The sequence below is a fragment of the Mobula hypostoma genome, chromosome 21 (assembly GCF_963921235.1).
Source record: "Mobula hypostoma chromosome 21, sMobHyp1.1, whole genome shotgun sequence".
Taxonomy (NCBI): domain Eukaryota; kingdom Metazoa; phylum Chordata; class Chondrichthyes; order Myliobatiformes; family Myliobatidae; genus Mobula; species Mobula hypostoma.
In genome coordinates, this window is record NC_086117.1 from 56,105,569 (window position 1) to 56,127,274 (window position 21,706).

A 21,706-nucleotide genomic window follows, 5' to 3' on the forward strand; every position below is an offset into this window, starting at 1 on the left:
GGTCATTTAAACCTGGAGATAAGATGTTGGTTCTTTTCCCAGTGCAAACGAACCCATTATAAGCCAAATTCCATGGTCCTTATGAGATTAAATCTAAAGTAAATGATGTGGATTATGTGGTAAAAACACCAGATCAGAGAAAGACAACACAGCTGCGTCATATAAGTATGATAAAACCGTATTAAGAGAGAGAGGTTGCTACTATGACTGTTGTGATCAATAATGAGTCTGATCTTGATGAAAACTTACTGGAGGATTCATCTGAAACTCATTTTAAACCCAACATTATTTCAGCCAGGTTACCAAATTCAAAAATTCTGGAAAATATTGATGAAAAATTAGCTCATTTACAGCCAGAGCAGAAAGAGCAGATGAAACAGTTAATTTTTAAGTATAGAGATTTATTTCCAGACGTCCCTAGAAGAACCACCATAGCTACACATGATGTAGATGTTGGAGATGCAAAACCCATAAAACAACATCTGTATTGAATGAACAGGGAAAAATGTGAACTTGCTGAACAAGAAATTAAGAATATGTTACAGAATGATATTATTAGACATTCTAATTCGAATTGGAGTTCACCGTATGTTATGGTGCCTAAGCCAGACAATAGTATTAGATTTTGTACGGATTACAGAAAGGTGAATGCTGTGACAAAAACTGATGCATATCCAATCCCTAGAGTAGATGATTGTGTGGATAAAGTTGGACAGGCCAAATTCCTTACAAAAATTGATTTATTAGAAGGTTATTGGTGTGTTCCATTAACGGATAGAGGCAGAGAGATTTCAGCATTTGTAACCCCATCTGGGTTATATGAATATAATTTTCTTCCATTTGGGATTAAGAATGCATCAGGTACTTTTCAGAGGATGACTAATGGTGTGATTCAGGGATTAAAAGATACAGATGTCTATATTGATGATTTAGTTACAGGAAATAATACGTGGAAAGCACATATTGCGGCAGTGGAGAAATTATTTGAGAGACTTTCAAAAGCTAACTTAACTATTAACTTAGCTAAAAGTGAATTTGGGCATGCCACAGTGACTTACCTTGGTTATGTTGTGGGTCAGGGAAAATTAGCAACTGTTCAAGCAAAAGTTCAGGCAATTTTAGAAGTACCCACTCCAACTGGTAGAAAAACTCTCAGAAGATTCTTGGGTATGGTAGAATATTACAGAAAATTTTGTAAGGGTTTTGCAAACGTTGCTCTTCCATTAACTAATCTCTTGAAGAAAAATGAGAAGTTTGTATGGACAGAGTCTTGTCAGGAGACATTTGATAAATTAAAAGCTATAATATGTAGTCAACCTGTACTTAAATCTCCTGACTTTGAAAAACCATTTTCATTAGCTGTAGATGCTAGTGATGAAGCTGCAGGAGCAGTGTTACTTCAAATGGATGATGGTGATGAAGCTGATTGTCCGGTAGCTTATTTTTCTAAGAACTTTAATGCCCATCAAAGAAATTATTCAACAATAGAAAAAGAATTGCTATCTCTTGTTTTAGCTTTACAACATTTTGAAGTGTATGTTGGTACTACTCATAAACCACTCAAAGTTTATACCGATCACAATCCATTAGTGTTTTTGAGTAAGATGAAAAACAAAAATAGAAGATTATTAAATTGAAGTCTAACATTACAGGAGTAAAATATTTTGATCACTCATATTAAGGGTAAAGATAATGTGATCACTGATTGTTTGTCTAGATGTTAAATGTACAATGAAAATTTGTTTTTTTGGAGTGATATTTTAGCATTTGTGACACTCCTACTGTACATTAGTTTGTAAAGGGCTGAAAGATAAGATTGTATGCATTGTGTATTTTGTAAATTTTATATCTTTGTATTTTTTTTGTATAAATTGTTAAAATTTTATTCTTCAAGAGACCAAAATTTTTTGGAGGGAGGTGTTACATGCTCAAGTAGATCTGCATCTTTTTTGTGAGAATGATGTAATGGTCTTTTGGAGGTCACCTGATGCGATTTTCCCGCCAATGTGAGGTCACATGATGACATGTGCACCATGACTATATAAGGGTCGACCCAGCTGACGCAGTTGGTTTTTAGTTTGTAGGTTTCTGGGTAGAACATGCTGTATCTCTGTTTCTGTTGTGTGTTTGTTTTTGTGAGGCGGTTTCATTTTTAAAACGGTTTTGCGTTCTATTGCAAGATACCATATTATTGGACTGGAGATTTTTGGCTAGATGTGTTGATTTACCCAATTCCAACATTAGAAGGGAGAGTGAAGAATTTATCGAAGTTACAGGATCGAGGGATCAAGAGGAGTTGGCATCATTTGGCAGTTTAATAAAGGATCGACCTTATTGAGTCTTCATTGGAGGAGTAGCTACCTGCATCCGAGATAACTCTTGCCAGAAAGAGCAAAGAGTTCATGCAAAGGTTTGCTCTCTCTCTAAAAGAATTTAAGGTCAGTTGTTTTAAACTGTTTATTTTCGGCATCGTGAATCCTGTGGACAGAACCAGCAGTAAAGTTGTGTCTGTGAAGAAATCCTTCTCCAGAGAAGTCTCTCCCAATTGAACGTATAAATCTGTTGGACTTTTGAATTTATCGCTTTAAGAACTATATTTGACTTTATCGCTTTAAGAACTGTTTTCACATTTAACGCTTTGTGAACCAGTGCCGAGTGGCGAGTTGGTGAACGGCTGCGTAGCGGTTAACTTCCGGTTAAAGTTTTCATTTGTTTTTTACCTTATCATTTATCTGTGTTTAATAAATGTTTTGTTGTTTTTATATAACCTGTCTCGATTGATACTCATTGTTGCCGTTTACGTAACACTACCTAGGACAGGACGATGAAGAGGAATAACAGACATTAAAAATTTATACAACAATTGGATAAAACTTTTCAGGATATTCTAGTTCCAGCTTCAGTTGTGGCAGCGTGTTTGTGCCCTTGAGCAAGGCACTTAGCCACACATTGCTGAGGTGTCTGTGCGAGGAGTGGCGCCCCACACAGACTTCCCATCTGCGCCTTGAAAGACATGAAAATGCCTGACGCAGGCCTCGCATGGTCTGAGTCGACCTTCCCTCCCCCCCCCTCCCTCTCAGGATATACTTGCATCAACAAAAACAAGATTCAGCACTCCATGCGAGCATATGCTTCTGTTAAGAAGTACACACCCCTAAACTTAAACAAAAGCATAAACCAGAAAAATGAAGACATTATCACTATTGAAAGAAAGGTTAACCAATAGAAGAACATGACCCTCCATGGAAGACATCCCCATGACCTGAGCAGTCTAGATATTGACAAGGAAGCATCGGATGTCTGGCTCAGAGTTGAAGCCCTCTTCTCAGAAACAGGATGGTTCCTTGTGGCAATATACGACTAGGTGTTTAACTTAAACAAATAAATAAATAGATAGATAGATAAATAAAAATAAAAGACCAACAAGTTCAAGATGATAAATACAGAAAATGCCAAGAGAAACCAAAAACAATCCAACATGTTACAGGATCCTGTAGCAGTTTAACTCAATCTAATTACTTACACAGGCACAATCAAGTGGCAAACATCATTCACCAAAATCTTGCTTCAAAAATAAAGCCATAAAAGTCACCACACCTTACTATAACTACAAGCCTGATCCACTCTTAGAGCCAGAATCCCACAAATTATATTGCAACCGATCCATTATTACAGATTGGATAATCCATAATAATCATCTGGATGTAATGATACAGGATAAACAAGCAAGAACAACTTATTTAATAGATATAGCAATTCCAAACATATAACATAGAGAAATCAATAAGTGAAAAACACCAGAAATATGATGAACTAAAAGAGGAAAGTGAAAGAGTATGCAATACAAACAGGGTATACTACCATAGTAATATCTACAACTGGTGTCATCCCAAAGTCACTACGCAATAGCATTAAACAATTTGGCCTACACAGCAATATTTATGTAAATCTCCAAAAAGCTGCAATACTAAACACCACTAGAACATCAGAATTAGGTTTATTATCAACGGCATGTGACGTGAAATTTGTTAAATTAGCAGCAGCAGTCCGATGCAGTACACAATGCAGAAGAGAAAAAAATAATGATAATAAATAAGTAAATCAATTACAGTATATGTATATTGAATAGATTAAAAATCATGGAAAAAACAGAAATACTGTATATTAAAAAAAGCGAGGCAGTGTCCAAGAGTTCCAGGTCCATTTAGGAATCGGATGGCAGAAGAAATGAAGCTGTTCCTGAATCGCTGAGTGTGTGCCTTTAGGCTACTGTATCTCCTACCTGATGGTAACAGAGAGAAAAGGGCATGCCCTGGGTGCTGGAGGTCCTTAATAATGGACGCTGCCTTTCTGAGACAGCGCTCCATGAAGATGTCCTGGGTACTTTGTAGGTTGTATCCAAGATGGAGCTGACTAGATTTACAACCCTGTGCAGCTTCTTTCGGTCCTGTACAGTAGCCCCTCCATACCAGACAGTGATGCAGCCTGTCAGAATGCTCTCCATGGTACATCTATAGAAGTTTTTGAGTGCAAGTGTTGACATGCCTAATCTGTTCAAGCTCCTAATGAAGTTTGTCCCAAAGTTCCTAGCAATTGAGAAATGACTGTGCTTGGCTATGCCTGTGCCTCAGGTTTTACCAGCTTGAGCAGAGGAAAAATAAATTTCTGTAATAATAATGATAATAAATAAGCAATATATATTGAGAACATGAGATGAAGAGTCCTTGAAAATGAGAACAGTTCAGTGATGGGGAAAGTGAAGCTGCGTGAAGCTATCCCCTCTGGTTGAAGAGCCTGATGGTTGTGGGGTGATAACTGTGCCTGAACCTGGTGGTGTGGGTCCTGAGGCTCCTGTACCTCCTTTTTGAGGACAGCAGTGAGAAGAGAGCATGGCCTGGGAAGCAGTGTCCCTGATGATAGATGCTGCTTTCCCACGACAGCACTTCATGTAGACATGCTCGTGGCTGGGAAGGCTTTACCTATGATTAACTGGCCGTGTCTACTACTTTTTGTAGGATTTTCCGTTCAAAAACATCGGTGTTTCCATACCAGGATGTGATACAGCCAGTGAATTCAGTCTCCACCACACATCCATAGAGGTTAGTCCGAGTTTTAGACAGCATGTCAAATCTTTGCAAACTCCTAAGGAAGTGGAGGTGCTGTCATGCTTTCTTTGTAATTGCACTTACACGTTGCACCCAGGGCAAGCCCTCAAAATAATACACCGAAGAATTTAAAGTTGTTGATATCCTCTGCACTTAATTAAATTAAATGTGTTGTGCATAAAGAGAGCAAACAGAAATACTCAGTCATTCTTCTGAGTTCAATGTCCATTCAGAAATTGGAAGGCAGAGAGGAAGAAGCTGTTCCTGAATTGTTAAGTGTGTGCCTTCAGGCTTCTGTTCCTCTTCTTTGATGTTAGCAATGAGAAGAGGGCGTGTCCTGGGTGATGGTGGGGTAGGGAATACAGCAGTAAGTTCCACACATTCTCATCTCATGATGCTTGCCCTATTCTTGTGTGTTAGTAAGAGTGACCATCGTTAACACACCGTCACCTCTCCAGGGGTTGGACCGGTGTCTCGACGAGCTGTGATAAAGTGATCTGTAAACACAGATTCCTTCCTGACTGCTCCCGGAATCCATTCCCTGAACTTGAGTCATGGACTCCATTCCTGGTTTTACCAGGATGCTGCCTGGTGTAGAGGGCGTGTGCTATCACGAGAGGCTGGACAAGCTTGGGTTGTTTTCTCTGGACTGGCAGAGGATGTGGGGTTTATAGAGGTTTGTAAGATTATGAGAGACATAGATAGAGTAGACAGAGAGTCCTGCTGAAGGGTCTCGGCCCGAAACATTGACTGTACTCTTTTCCGTAGATGCTGCTGGCCTGCTGAGCTCCCCCAGCCTTTTGTGTGTAGACGGAAAGTAACTGTTTCCCAGGGTTGAAATGTCTAATACCAGAGGGCATGCATTGAAGGTGAGAGGGGGTAGGTTCAAGGGGGATGTGAGGGGTAAGTTTTTTACTCAGAGAGTGGCGGATGCCTGGAATGCGCTACCTGGTGTGGTGGTGGAGGCAAATACATTAGAGGCTTTAAGAGACATTTGGATAGGCACATGAATGTGAGGAAGATGGAGGGATATGGACATGGTGTGGGTAGGAGGGATCAATGTTTGGATGTTTTTGATTTGCTTGTTAGCTGGTCCAGCACAACTTTGTGGGCTGAATGGCCTGTTCCTGTGCTGTACTGTTCTGTGTTCTATATTGTATCTTCTATTACGTCACTGACTTGAGAGTGATGGAAGATAATGATGTTTCCAGCCATAATGGTGTATCTCTGTGAGCCACTGTCACAATGCTCATGGAGACAGTTACCTCTGTCACCGTTGATGAAGATTTAACTCGGTACATTTTTACTGAGCTCCAAGGGTTCACTCTACCCAAGAAGAGCAATGCATTTCCTCACCACCAACCACCTCCAAAGAATTCTTCCCTCAGCTTCATCTGGATGAATGATACTTCATTTCATTTTCAATGTGGAAACATTTAGAATGCCATTCCACCTCCCATTCACCTCCTCCCTCACCTCCACTCAGGGCCACACCTGTCCATTCACCTCCTCCCTCACCTCCACTCAGGGCCACACCTGTCCATTCACCTCCTCCCTCACCTCCATTCAGGGCCACATCTGTCCATTCACCTCCTCCCTCACCTCCACTCAGGGCCACACCTGTCCATTCACCTCCTCCCTCACCTCCATTCAGGGCCACATCTGCCCATTCACCTCCTCCCTCACCTCCATTCAGGACCACACCTGTCCATTCATCTCCTCCCTCATCTCCATTCAGGGCCCCAGCAGTCCTTCCAGGTGAGGCTACTGGGGTCGTCCATTGTGTCCGGTGTTCCCAATGCCCATCATAAACTGGGGGAACAGCCTCATCGAGCACCTCTGCTCTGTTCACCACAAGTGGAAATTCCTGGTGGCCAGATGTTTAAATTCCAATTCATGTTCCCGTTCTGACATCTTGGTCCATGCCCTCCTCTTGTGCCAAGATGAGGCCACCCTCAGGCTTCAGACCTGGGTAGCCTCCAAACTGATGGCATGAATATCGGTTTCTCCTTCCAGTAAACAAATTCCCCTTCCCCTTCCTCTATTCCTCTCTCTGACCTTTTACTTTTTCTCACTTACCTATTACTTCCCCTGGGTCCCTCCTCCTTCCCTGTCTCCTATGGTCCACTCTTCTCTCCTATCTGATTCCTTCTTCTCCAGCCCTTTACCTTTTCCACCCACATGGCTTCGTCAATCACCTTCCAGCTAGCCTCTTTCCCCTCTCCCAACCTTGTCATTCTGGTGCCCTGTAGAAAGGTCTTGCTCAAAATGGCAACTGTTTATTCTTTTCCATAGATGCTGCCTGATCTGCTGAGTTCCTCCAGCATTTTGTGTGCTTTGTTTGGATTTACAATATTTGCAGACTTTCTCGTATTGGTGTTCCCATACCCGGCTGTGATGCAGCCAGTCAATATACTCGCCACTGCACATTATAGTGTGGGTGGGGCTCGTCAGCCTTGGATGGCAGCCTGCCTAGGAGAGGGAAAATTCTGATTTTAATCTTCTGCTGCCTTGCAGCCATACCCACCCATGGGAAAGGCTACGGGAGTAAACCCCGAGGAAGAAATCCGGAGCCGGGGTCCCTAAGGCAGTTTGATGTTGTTTACAACTTCACTCTGGCAACCTCTGCGACGACACCGGTGCCAAGCTGTATTGGCGCTTGCCCTTCCCTTGGTCTACATCAGTGACGTGGAGAGGGGGAACCCACTGCATGGACAACAGCCGGTTCTTCAAATCTTCCTGCCCAGGCTTGTGCCCTGGAGAGGACACAGTCCACCAGAGATGCAAACCCATGATGCCCTGGGATTGACAGCTGCCTACTAACTACTAACTAACACATTATAGAAGCTTGTCAAAGTTTTAGATATCATGTTGAATCTCCACAGACTCCTAAGAAAGTACAGTCCACCTTCACTAATCCGACTACCTGTAATCCAGTTCCTTCGATAATCTGGCACTGATTATGCTTAATGTGATCCTTCTGTAATTCGGCATTTTCACTAATCCGGCACTCCTCAGGTCCCAGTGGTGTCGGATTAGTGAAGGTCGACCTGTAGAGGTGTGGCGTGCTGGGCCCAGGACAGGTCCTCTGAAATATTAACACTGAGGGATTGAAAGCTGCTGACCCTCTCCACCTCTGACCCTCCGATGAGGACTGGCTCATGGGCCTCTGGTTTCCCCCTCCTGAAGTCAATAATCCAGAAGCTTGAATCATGAATCTAGAACACCGTGTACTGATAGGCATCAGGAAACCCTTACTGTTCGCTGCTCAGATTACCCCCCGAGGGTTCCTCGCGGTAATTAGTTCTGTTATTGCACCAGGCTTTTGGTAAGCCATTTGAACTGAATTGTTTTCTTTGGTAGAGGATAGGCAAGGTAAGTGGAAGGGGCCAACCCCAGTGTACACTGTGACTGACTCGCACTGATTCAAATTTATTTGTTTGGCAATACAACAGCATAATATCGAAGTAGTAAAATGGATTCAGCAGTGGCTGGATGGGAGACGCCAGAGAGTAGTGGTGGATAACTGTGTGTCAGATTGGAGGATGGTGTGTAATGATCTGGATGATGGGGTGGTAAATTGGATTAGTAAGTATGCAGATGATACTAACATAGGTGGCGTTGTGGATAATGAAGTAGGTTTTCAAAGCTTGCAGAGAGATTTAGGCCAGTTAGAAGAGTGGGCAGAAAGATGGCAGATGGAGTTTAATGTTGAAAAATGTGAGGTGCCACATTTTGGTAGGACTAATCAAAATAGGACATACATGGTAAATAGAAACATAGAAATATAGAAACATAGAAAATAGGTGCAGGAGTAGGCCATTCAGCCCTTCGAGCCTGCACCGCCATTTATTATGATCATGGCTGATCATCCAACTCAGAACTCCGCCCCAGCCTTCCCTCCATACCCCCTGAACCCTGTAGCCACAAGGGCCATATCTAACTCCCTCTTAAACATAGCCAATGAACTGGCCTCAACAGTTTGCTGTGGCAGAGAATTCCACAGATTCACCACTCTCTGTGTGAAGAAGTTTTTCCTAATCTCGGTCCTAAAAGGCTTCCCCTCTATCCTCAAACTGTGACCCCTCGTTCTGGACTTCCCCAACATCAGGAACAATCTTCCTGCATCTAGCCTGTCCAATCCCTTTAGGATCTTATATGTTTCAATCAGATCCCCCCTCAATCTTCTAAATTCCAACGAGTACAAGCCCAGTTCATCCAGTCTTTCTTCATATGAAAGTCCTGCCATCCCAGGAATCAATCTGGTGAACCTTCTTTGTACTCCCTCTATGGCAAAGATGTCTTTCCTCAGATTAGGGGACCAAAACTGCACACAATACTCCAGGTGTGGTCTCACCAAGGCCTTGTACAACTGCAGTAGTATCTCCCTGCTCCTATACTCGAATCCTCTCGCTATAAATGCCAGCATACCATTCGCCTTTTTCACCGCCTGCTGTACCTGCATGCCCACTTTCAATGACTGGTGTATAATGACACCCAGGTCTCGTTGCACCTCCCCTTTTCCTAATCGGCCACCATTCAGATAATAATCTGTTTTCCTATTTTTGCCACCAAAGTGGATAACTTCACATTTATCCACATTAAATTGCACCTGCCATGAGTTTGCCCACTCACCCAACCTATCCAAGTCACCCTGCATCCTCTTAGCATCCTCCTCACTGCTAACACTGCCACCCAGCTTCGTGTCATCCGCAAACTTGGAGATGCTGCATTTAATTCCCTCATCCAAGTCATTAATATATATTGTAAACAACTGGGGTCCCAGCACTGAGCCTTGCGGTACCCCACTAGTCACCGCCTGCCATTCTGAAAAGGTCCCGTTTATTCCCACTCTTTGCTTCCTGTCTGCTAACCAATTCTCCACCCACACCAATACCTTACCCCCAATACCGTGTGCTTTAAGTTTGCACACTAATCTCCTGTGTGGGACCTTGTCAAAAGCCTTTTGAAAATCCAAATATACCACATCCACTGGTTCTCCCCTATCCACTCTATTAGTTACATCCTCAAAAAATTCTATGAGATTCGTCAGACATGATTTTCCTTTCACAAATCCATGCTGACTTTGTCCGATCATTTCACCGCTTTCCAAATGTGCTGTTATCACATCCTTGATAACTGACTCCAGCAGTTTCCCCACCACCGACGTTAGGCTAACCGGTCTATAATTCCCCAGTTTCTCTCTCCCTCCTTTTTTAAAAAGTGGGGTTACATTAGCCACCCTCCAATCCTCAGGAACTAGTCCAGAATCTAATGAGTTTTGAAAAATTATCACTAATGCATCCACTATTTCTTGGGCTACTTCCTTAAGCACTCTAGGATGCAGACCATCTGGCCCTAGGGATTTATCTGCCTTCAATCCCTTCAATTTACCTAACACCACTTCCCTACTAACATGTATTTCACTCAGTTCCTCCATCTCACTGGACCCTCTGTCCCTTACTATTTCTGGAAGATTATTTATGTCCTCCTTAGTGAAGACAGAACCAAAGTAATTATTCAATTGGTCTGCCATGTCCTTTCTCCCCATAATCAATTCACCTGTTTCTGTCTGCAGGGGACCTACATTTCTCTTTACCAGTCTTTTCCTTTTTACATATCTATAAAAGCTTTTACAGTCCGTTTTTATGTTCCCCGCCAGTTTTCTCTCATAATCTTTTTTCCCCTTCCTAATTAAGCCCTTTGTCCTCCTCTGCTGAACTCTGAATTTCTCCCAGTCCTCAGGTGAGCCACTTTCTCTGGCTAATTTGTATGCTACTTCTTTGGAATTGATACTATCCCTAATTTCTCTTGTCAGCCACGGGTGCACTACCTTCCTTGATTTATTCTTTTGCCAAACTGGGATGAACAATTGTTGTAGTTCATCCATGCAACCTTTAAATGCTTGCCATTGCATATCCACCGTCAATCCTTTAAGTGTCATTTGCCAGTCTATCTTAGCTAATTCACGTCTCATACCTTCAAAGTTACCCCTCTTTAAGTTCAGAACCTTTGTTTCTGAATTAACTATGTCACTCTCCATATTAATGAAGAATTCCACCATATTATGGTCACTCTTACCCAAGGGGCCTCTCACGACAAGATCGCTAATTAACCCTTCCTCATTGCTCAAAACCCAGTCCAGAATAGCCTGCTCTCTAGTTGGTTCCTCGACATGTTGGTTCAAAAAACCATCCCGCATACATTCCAAGAAATCCTCTTCCTCAGCACCTTTACCAATTTGGTTCACCCAGTCTACATGTAGATTGAAGGCACCCATTATAACTGCTGTTCCTTTATTGCACACATTTCTAATTTCCTGTTTAATACCATCTCCGACCTCACTACTACTGTTAGGTGGCCTGTACACAACTCCCACCAGCGTCTTCTGCCCCTTAGTGTTACGCAGCTCTACCCATATCGATTCCACATCTTCCCGGCTTATGTCCTTCCTTTCTATTGCGTTAATCTCTTCTTTAACCAGCAACGCCACCCCACCTCCCCTTCCTTCATCGTAGGGCATTGAAGAATACTGTAGAACAGAGGGATCTAGGAATAATGGTGCATAGTTCCCTGAAGGTGGAATCTCATGTGGATAGGGTGGTGAAGAAAGCTTTTGGTATGCTGGCCTTTTTTAATCAGAGCATTGAGTATAGGAGTTGGGATGTAATGTTGAAATTGTATAAGGATTTGGTGAGGCCAAATTTGGAGTATTGTGTACAGTTCTGGTCACCGAATTATAGGAAAGATGTCAATAAAATTGAGAGAGTACAAAGGAGATTTACTAAAATGTTGCCTGGGTTTCATTCCTAAGTTACAGAGAAAGGTTGAACAAGTTAGGTCTTTATTCTTTGGAGCGTAGAAGGTTGAGGGGGGACTTGATAGAGATGTTTAAAATTATGAGGGGATTGATAGAGTTGATGTGGATAGGCTTTTTCCATTGAGAATGGAGGAGATTCAAACAAGAGGACATGAGTTGAGAGTTAAAGGGCAAAAGTTTAGGGGTAACATGAGGGGGAACTTCTTTACTCAGGGAGTGATAGCTGTGTGGAATGAGCTTCCAGCAGAAGTGGTTGAGGCAGGATCGATGTTGTCGTTTAAAGTTAAATTGGATAGATATATGGACAGGAAATGAATGGAGGGTTATGGGCTGAGTGCAGGTCGGTGGGACTAGGTGAGAGTAAGAGTTCGGCACGGACTAGAAGGGCCGAGATGGCCTGTTTCTGTGCTGTAATTGTTATATGGTTATATGGTCTTTGGGATGTTGGAAGAAACCGGAGCACCTGGAGGAAACCTTTGCCTGTCTACCCTTGTCTATGGCTCTCGGAATTTTATAAACATCCATCATGGAGATGGACATCAAGTGCTGCTGGCAGATTATCAACTCTATTGAAGACAGAATATGACAGACATCCCACCCTGCAAAAACTCATTTCAGGGAGGTAGCACCCCTGCCTCCCGCAACCCCATATCTCCCCCCCCCCCCCCCGGTCGACCTCCAAGGGTGCATGTATACAGGACATTTGATTATGAAAGAACACAACAATTTATTTGATCACATATTGAAACTATTTACACACACTCAGATACATATATATTCCTTGTTGAGTGTTTTGTTGGCAGTCTCAATGCTAATAGCTAAATGCTAATGCAAATATTTCTTTTGCAAACATTCCTGGTACTGTGATGTGGCTTGCTTGGCAGATTTGAGCATTTTGCCAGAAGTCTTGACCTTATAGCAGTCTGTGTCAATGAATTTGTTAATTTTGCAAGACATCAGATTCGCAAGTGTTTTGTGAGACAGCTACTTCTGAATTCTGTCTTAATGTGACGCACCATGCTGAATGCCCTTTCTACATCACAATTAGAATTTGGCAGCACCAAAAGCAGCTTCATCAACTGTCAGAGCTCTTTGAATCTCAACTGCCCTATGCTAACATATTTTACTTTGGACAGCTTCCCCCAGAACTCATCAACTGGCAAACTTTTGTAGTTTGGCACCAGTCCTTCAGGTTAGTTGAGATATAATCCAGGACTTCCAAGTGGAGATGTTCTCTTGCATCCACCTTGATCACATTTGGAAATCTCTCTGCCAAAGTCAAAGTCTGATTGGAATTCATCTCATCTTGGCTCTCTGTGTTGACCACTGACAGATTTTTCAAGATTCGGGCTCTCATTGGGAACTTCTCCAAGATTTTTTGAAAGCATCTGACATAGAATGCTCTGGCATCTTTGAAGAACTGCTTTGTCTTGTCAGGGGGGATCTCTTGTGCTTCCTCGCTTAGCAACTGCCTCCTTGCCAGGTACCCAGTAAAAAGCTCTTCATATGGGTGGTGAATTTCAGGGTTGCTCACATCTATCTCCTGAATGTTCTGTTCTCTCAATACCTTTGGCTCAATAAATCTGCTAGCTATGTCATGCAGGAGCTCTTCTGCACACTGATCCAACTTGAAGAGGATAGGTGCCTTGTTTTGAAAAATCAAATTGAATTTGTCAAAACATTATGTGACATTATGGAGAAAGCATGTGTATATTTTCATTTGGGGGTCTTTCAGCCACTTCTGAATATGAGATGACTTCTGATTCTCACTCTTTGACTCAAAATATGAAATAAAGGCTGGCCATTGGTGGAGCAGATGGTCCAAACCTTTTCCTAACGAAAGCCCAGCGTGTAGGACAATGCTTTTGTATTCTCTGCTGGGCAACATTGCAGAACTCTTGAAACTGTTTTAGATCTTCTCTTCGTTTGGAACTTTTCTCAAAGTAGTAGTAGATGTCAATGAGCAGTTCTTCAGGTGACATTGAGAGCTCCTTAGCAGCAGTTTTGGTACAAATGTTGACCAGGTGACTTGGACAGCCAACGCTGTAAATATGAGGGGCTGTGCTTTCACTCTTGATAAAACAGATTTGTTCTTGCCAATCATCACGTTGCAGTTGTCACTGCTAAATCCTACACAATTAGACCATTCAAGGCCTTTGTCATGCATGGATGATGCAATACAGTTGATATATTTTCAGCTTTGGCATCAGTGCACACTGGCATGTCTACAAATCCAACTGTTACCTAATCCTGTGTTTCATTCTAGTATCTGGCTAAAATGGCACATTCCTTCTCACACATGATATCGTTGCTTTCATCAACCACAGTACTGTATGGCCTTTTTTCCATCCGGATGAACTTGTGCAGATCCTCTGAACATTCAGGTTCCAGTGCCATGTTCACAATTGCTGCTGTCTTGGTTGATGAGCAGGCATAGTTTTTTGCTATTTCTGTACTTATATTATATTATATTATCAATAGACAATAGACAAAAGACAATATATGCAGGAGTAGGCTATTTGGCCCTTCGAGCCAGCACCGCCATTCACTGTGATCATGGCTGATCATCCACAATCAGTATCCAGTTCCTGCCTTCTCCCCATATCCCTTCACTTCGCTATCTCTATTATGGAGTCGTTTTTTTATTCTACTACAGCTTTAAGCACGTCTACATGGAGTCTGGCCTCATCACGTAGGACATCAATAGAGTAGCTCCTTAGCAGCTAGCCAGCTAGTTTAAATAACGTTAGCTATGCTAATGAACGAATGACATCTGTTAAACTCACCTCAGCATGTCTTTTACAGTCATTTGGGCAATAGAAAAGTCACTGTTGCAAACAGTGCAGCCAGCAACACTGTCATTATTTTTGACCCCTATTTGGCAAGGGTACACTTTAGTGTAGTCTGGGGTGAAATGCGTTTTATATATTTTTTTGAAACACTCTGCCGTGGCGGTGCAGGACACGAAACTGAACTGATGGACAGAGACAGAGGTCGACTGTAAAGCCTGTCCACAGAGAAAACTGATAGGTCTACTTAGCACAAAGAGAGACCAATCAGGATGCTCACTCCCGCTCCCGCTCCCGCTCTCGCTCTCCCTCTCAAAAAAAAATCAATTTCCGGGTGTCAGGGAGCTGCCATCAATATGTGGGAGACTCCTGGAACTTCCGGGAGAGGTGGGATGTCTGATATGAGGTGAGGCCACATTCACAGAGGTAGCTCAGTGCTGCAGCTGGTCCTGGAGCCTGATGGCTGCAGGCCGCAGAGCCAGATTTAGTACTGAGGTGAGTGCTGATGGCTGTAGGCCACAGCCATGGAGGCAGGCTTGCGCTGAGGAGAGTGCCGATGGATACAGGCCACAGGTGCAGAGTCAGTTCAGAGCTGAGGGAGTGCCAATGGACACAGGCCACAGGTGTGGAGTCATTTCAGAGCTGAGGGAGTGCCAATGGACACAGGCCACAGGTGCAGGGTCAGTTTAACACTGAGGTGAGTGAAGCCTCAAGGTGTAGTGAGCTGGACACTGGTTTGTCCTTTTCCCCCTGCCTCAATGCCATAATCTTTTAAATCTGATTCAGCATCTAAATCGGCCAAACATTGGTTTATTATCCGCTCTTGGGCCCAGGCCCCACTGCTTCAATCCAGCCTGAAGTTTCAGTCCAGCCCCAAGTCTGCTCTGGCAATATTGACTATGGCCGTACCTGTATTCTTGGAGGTCATGTTAGCCGAATCCCTTCAGGATGCCACAAAAACGCCAGAAGCACTCCTCCCAACAGGAAAGTTCAGACTGCAGATTATAGTGATCCTCTCAGCCTTTGCTTATTTTCTGAATATCCTTTACCTGCCAATTACTTGTCTTTAAAACGCTTGGGAATTTCACCTCAGCTTCTGGTGTCCACAGCTTCCTCGGGGATAAGGCATGAGGATAATCCGAATGCTTTTCACAGAGATTCACAGCCAATGCAACTGAAGCCTCATAAATCTATTAATATACTATGAGCGTTCAACCATTTAAAGCTCTCAGACTAAATTAATTTACATTCAAATGAATAAAAATCCATTCAAGCAAAATTTCTCGCCCCATCACCATCTGCTTTGAACTGAACTATGACAATGCGTAAGGGAGATATTAGCTCAGTCTTTGAGAAGAAATATTTCTGTAACAGTCCTGAATGATGTGCAGGAACTATAGTAGTGTATTCCAAGTCATGGATATCTTTTTAATTCAAGTTATCTAAACATTATTGCTTGGCAACAGCTCTGCCTGAGGCCCCAGGAAACTAAAATTGCAGACACAGCCCAGCACTGCCATCGGTTTAAGATGGCAGTGGTGAAGCCCAGCAACTGGTTACTGGAGGAAAACGAAAGAAAGAATACAACTAAATAGTTTATTAATAACGTTTTCTCTTTTAAAATCTGTGGTAAACAATCACGGCAAACAATGAAGAGGCAAGTGAAGGTGAGGCAGAGTCGAGGATCGAAGTGTACGGGTTTGAGGCAAAATCAAGGCATTTTCGAGGAGAATTGGGAGGTCGAGGCAAAGTCGGTGTGAGTGGAGTGGAGCAAAGTCAGAGCGGAGGAGAGGCAGATTCGAGGCCATCCGCCTAAACTGAGAGCACGGTCTGATTGAGCACCAGGCCGAAATGTGGTGGCAGAGTCCAGGCCTTTGGTGTATTGATGTGACAGGGCCTAGATTCTAGTGCGAGGAATGATCGATGTTTGGATGATTTGAATGCCGGACCAGATAGATTGAAAAGGCAGGGTGTGGGGACCTGAGGGGACCTTTGCCAGATAGATTGAAAAGGCAGGGTGTGGGGACCTGAGGGGACCTTTGCCAGATTTATTGAAAAGGCAGGGTGTGGGGACCTGAGGGGACCTTTGCCAGATTTATTGAAAAGGCAAGGTGTGGGGACCTGAGGGGACCTTTGCCAGATAGATTGAAAAGGCAGGGTGTGGGGACCTGAGGGGACCTTTGCCAGATAGATTGAAAAGGCAGGGTGTGGGGACCTGAGGGGACCTTTGCCAGATTTATTGAAAAGGCAGGGTGTGGGGACCTGAGGGGACCTTTGCCAGATAGATTGAAAAGGCAGGGTGTGGGGACCTTTGCCAGATAGATTGAAAAGGCAGGGTGTGGGGACCTGAGGGGACCTTTGCCAGATAGATTGAAAAGGCAGGGTGTGGGGACCTGAGGGGACCTTTGCCAGATAGATTGAAAAGGCAGGGTGTGGGGACCTGAGGGGACCTTTGCCAGATAGATTGAAAAGGCAGGGTGTGGGGACCTGAGGGGACCTTCGCCAGATAGATTGAAAAGGCAGGGTGTGGGGACCTGAGGGGACCTTTGCCAGATAGATTGAAAAGGCAGGGTGTGGGGACCTGAGGGGACCTTTGCCAGATAGATTGAAAAGGCAGGGTGTGGGGACCTGAGGGGACCTTTGCCAGATAGATTGAAAAGGCAGGGTGTGGGAACCTGAGGGGACCTTCGCCAGATAGATTGAAAAGGCAGGGTGTGGGGACCTGAGGGGACCTTTGCCAGATAGATTGAAAAGGCAGGGTGTGGGGACCTGAGGGGACCTTTGCCAGATAGATTGAAAAGGCAGGGTGTGGGGACCTGAGGGGACCTTCGCCAGATAGATTGAAAAGGCAGGGTGTGGGGACCTGAGGGGACCTTTGCCAGATAGATTGAAAAGGCAGGGTGTGGGGACCTGAGGGGACCTTTGCCAGATAGATTGAAAAGGCAGGGTGTGGGGACCTGAGGGGACCTTTGCCAGATAGATTGAAAAGGCAGGGTGTGGGAACCTGAGGGGACCTTCGCCAGATAGATTGAAAAGGCAGGGTGTGGGGACCTGAGGGGACCTTTGCCAGATAGATTGAAAAGGCAGGGTGTGGGGACCTGAGGGGACCTTTGCCAGATAGATTGAAAAGGCAGGGTGTGGGGACCTGAGGGGACCTTCGCCAGATAGATTGAAAAGGCAGGGTGTGGGGACCTAAGGCAAGGGTCGGGCGGTTCTACTTGCTGCTCTCCGAAGTTCACGTGGCTCTGCGCTGAACTGAGGCTGAAACTGTGGCCTGCTACGGTTGCTATGGGCTTTGTGTCTGTGGGCTCACTTTTGGTCTGAATGCTATTTGCTTACTTTAATTGTTTGCATGATTTGATTTTTTTTCTCTCTGCACATTGAGTATTTGACAGTTTTTTTTAATGGGTTCCTTTGGGTTTCTTTGTTTTGTGGCTGCCTGGTAAGAGATGAATCTCAAGGTTGTACAATGTATATATACTTTGATAATAAATATACTTTGAACTTTGAACATCACAGAAACTTTGGAAAACTTACAGGGTTCCTAAAGGTTAACTTGCAGGTTGCATCAAGAGGACTAGGCTGTAAGAGCAAGTATGTAGTGTTGAAGCTTTAAAAGGTATTGGTCAGACTGTACTTGAGTGTTGTGAGCAGTTTTGGGGCCTTTACCTGAGAAAAGACGTGCTAACAGTGGAAAGGGTCCAGAGGAGGTTCGTGACAATGATTCTGGGAATGAAAGGGTTAACATATGAAGAGCGTCTTGCTGGAGTTTATAAGAAGAGCGGGGTGGAATTTCGTTGAAACCTGTTGAATATTGAAAAGCTTTGATAGAATGAATATGGAGAAAGTGTGTCTTGGACCAGAGGCAGAGCCTTTGTATAGAGGGATATCCATTTCGAAGGGAGATGAGGAGGAATTTCTTTAGCTGGAGAGTGGTGAATCTGTAGAATTCACTGCCACAGATGGCTGTGGGGGCCAAGTCACTGAGTATATTTAAAGTGGAGATTGATAGGTTCAGGGTCTCAAAGGTTACGCGGAGAAGGCAGGAGAAAGGGGTTGAGAGGGATAATAAATTATCCATGATGGAATGTTGGAGTGGACACAATGGGCTGAATAGCCTAATTCTGCTCCCCTGATGGTCTAAAACAGCCTCTCCTCGGTGGATTCTGTATCCACTTCTCGCTGCCTCACTAAAGCAGCCAGCATAATCGAAGACCTCACCCACCCCAGACATTCTCTCATTGGGCAAAAGACACAAAAGCCATGAAGCCTGAACCACCAGGCTGAAGGCCAGCTTCTGTCCCGCTGTTACAGGATGACTGAACAGTTCCCTTGTTTGATAAGACTGACTCTTGACCTCACAGTCTACATTGTCATGATCTCGCACCTTATTGGCTGCCTGCAATGCACTCTCTCCGTGACTGTAACACTCTGTTGTAGATGGCACAGTAGCAAAGTGGTTAGTACAACACTACAGCTAGTGATCCAGATTCAATTTCTGCCACTGACTCTGAGGAGTTTGTACATTCCCCCTTCTGACCGAGCAGGTTTCCTCCAGGTGCTCCGGTTTCCTCCCACGTTCCAAAGACGTCCAGGTTCGGGTCAGGAAGTTGTCACTGGAAGTATAACAATGTTTGTGGGCAGCCCCCAGCACACCCTCAGAGTGTGTCACTGATACAGTAACACGTTTCACTATATGTTTTGATGTACCTGTGACAAATAAAGTAAACTTTTACAATTTGTCACTGTACATCGCTCAGTGCATGTGGCAATATTAAACCAATTCATTAATTGACTGATTTACTAACATTGCTGGCAAGGTCAACACACATACCCATAACACCATCAGAGACAGAAAGAGAGCTAGGCTATTCGGCCCATCGAGTCCGCACTGCCACTCCATCATGACTGACTTATTATTCCTCTCAACCCCATTCTCCTGCCTTCTCCCTGTAAACTTTGACACCCTGACTAAGCAAGAACCTAAATCCCCCTCCACTTTAAATTTACCCAATGGCTCCCTCAATTACCCTGGAGATGATGGGGGTGAGCCACTTTCCTGAACCTCTGCAGTCCTCAGAATCAGGTTTAGTATCAACGGCATATGTTGTCAAATTTGTTGCTTTGCGACAGCAGTACATTGCAGTACAAAATAAAAATATGTATCACAATAAGACCTTTGCACCGCACTGTATATATTTCTTAGTGTACATACTGCAGTACTGCAGAAATTGTATGTATTCCTCTGGATGGTACTTCTTCTGGACTGCAGTCAAGGCAATCCACAGCCTTTAATTTTAAGTTCAGTTCATTGTCATCTGACCATAAGTGCAGTCTTAGACGCATAAACATCGCTAAGGTGCCTAAGATTTTTGCACAGTACTGTAGTAATTTCATGTATTGCACTGTACTGCTACCACAAACACAAATTTCATGACATATGTGAGTGAAGATAAACCTGATTCTGATCTGGGTCTCTATTGTGGACTGAGAGTGGGAAGGGGGCAGGGAGAGGGGAATCATCCTTTTAGAACGGAGATGAGGAGGAATTTCTTTAGCCAGAGAGTTTCTTCTACAGGCAGCTGTGTAGGTCAAGTCTTTATGTATATTTAAGGCAGAGCTAGATAGATTCTTGATTGTTCAGGGCGTGAAGGGATTGGGGAGAAGGCAGGAGGTTGGGGCTGAGAGGGAAATGGATCAGCCATGGTGAAATGGTGGAACAGACTAGATGGGCCAAATGGCCTAATTCTGCTCCTATATCTTATGGTGTTATGGTTGAGAAAAGGGGAAGAGAGAGGGGAGGGAGCGGGAAGCACCAGAGAATACTTCTGTAATGAACCATAAACCAATTGTTTGGAATCAAATGCCCTTCCCTGGTGTCTCAGGGCTGGGTGTGTATGTAGATGTGCCACCCCTCACCTCTGATACTCCTTCTTTGCCACCTGCCCCACACCCCTCCCATGGCACTTCACCCTTGCCATTCCCAGCGTCCTTTGTTCTCGCCAGATTTACAAACTCACTCTCCACTCCATGTTGAAAAATACAGTACTGTGCAAAAGTCTTAGGTACCCTCGCTATATATATGTGCCAAAGACTTTTTGCACAGTACTGTATTTATATAAGAATGAAATTAAATAACTAATGCAAAATGGCAGCAGAGAAAAGAAAAAAAAAGTAGAAGTAGTGCTTGTGGGTTCAATGTCCATTCAGAAATCAGATGGCGGAGGGGAAGAAGCTGTTTCGGAATCGTTGAGTGTGTGTCTTCAGACTCCTGTACCTCTTCCTTTATGGTAGCAAAGAGAAGAGGGTATGACCTGGATGATGGGGGTCCTTAATGATGGATGCCACCTTTTTGAGGTATCACCTTTTGAAGATGTCGCCAATGCTGGGAAGGCTAGTGCCCATGATGGGTTATGGAAGTGACTTTAATGAAATTCACAATATCGTCTTTCTTTATTTACAATCTACAGGGCTTTTTGGGGTAGTTTAGTTTTCATTTGATAAAGAACTGGTAGGGGTTTTGATTGAGACCACACTCCAGTCCAGTTGGTGGCAGTTATGTACCTTTAAGTTGGACTGCCATCTGCCATTATAAGTCAGAACAAGAAGAAGAAGGTCCAACCGCTGGTGAGACAGTGTCCTGGCAAAAACTACACCATGAAGACAAAAGAACATTCCAAGCAACTCTGTGAAAAGGTTATTGAAAAGCACAAATAGGAGATGGATACAAGAAAATTTCCCAGTCACTGAATATCCCTTGGAGTACAGTTAAATCAGTCATCAAGAAATGGAAAGAATATGGCACAGCTGTAAATCTGCCTGCAGCAGGACATCCTCAAAAAACTGAGTGACCGTGCAAGAAGGGGCCCAGTGAGGGAGGCCACCAAGAGACCTATGGCAACAAGATTCAGTGGCTGAGGTGGGAGAGACTGCGCATACAACAACTGTTGCCCAAGTGCTTCACCAGTCACAGCTTTATGGGAGAGTGGCAA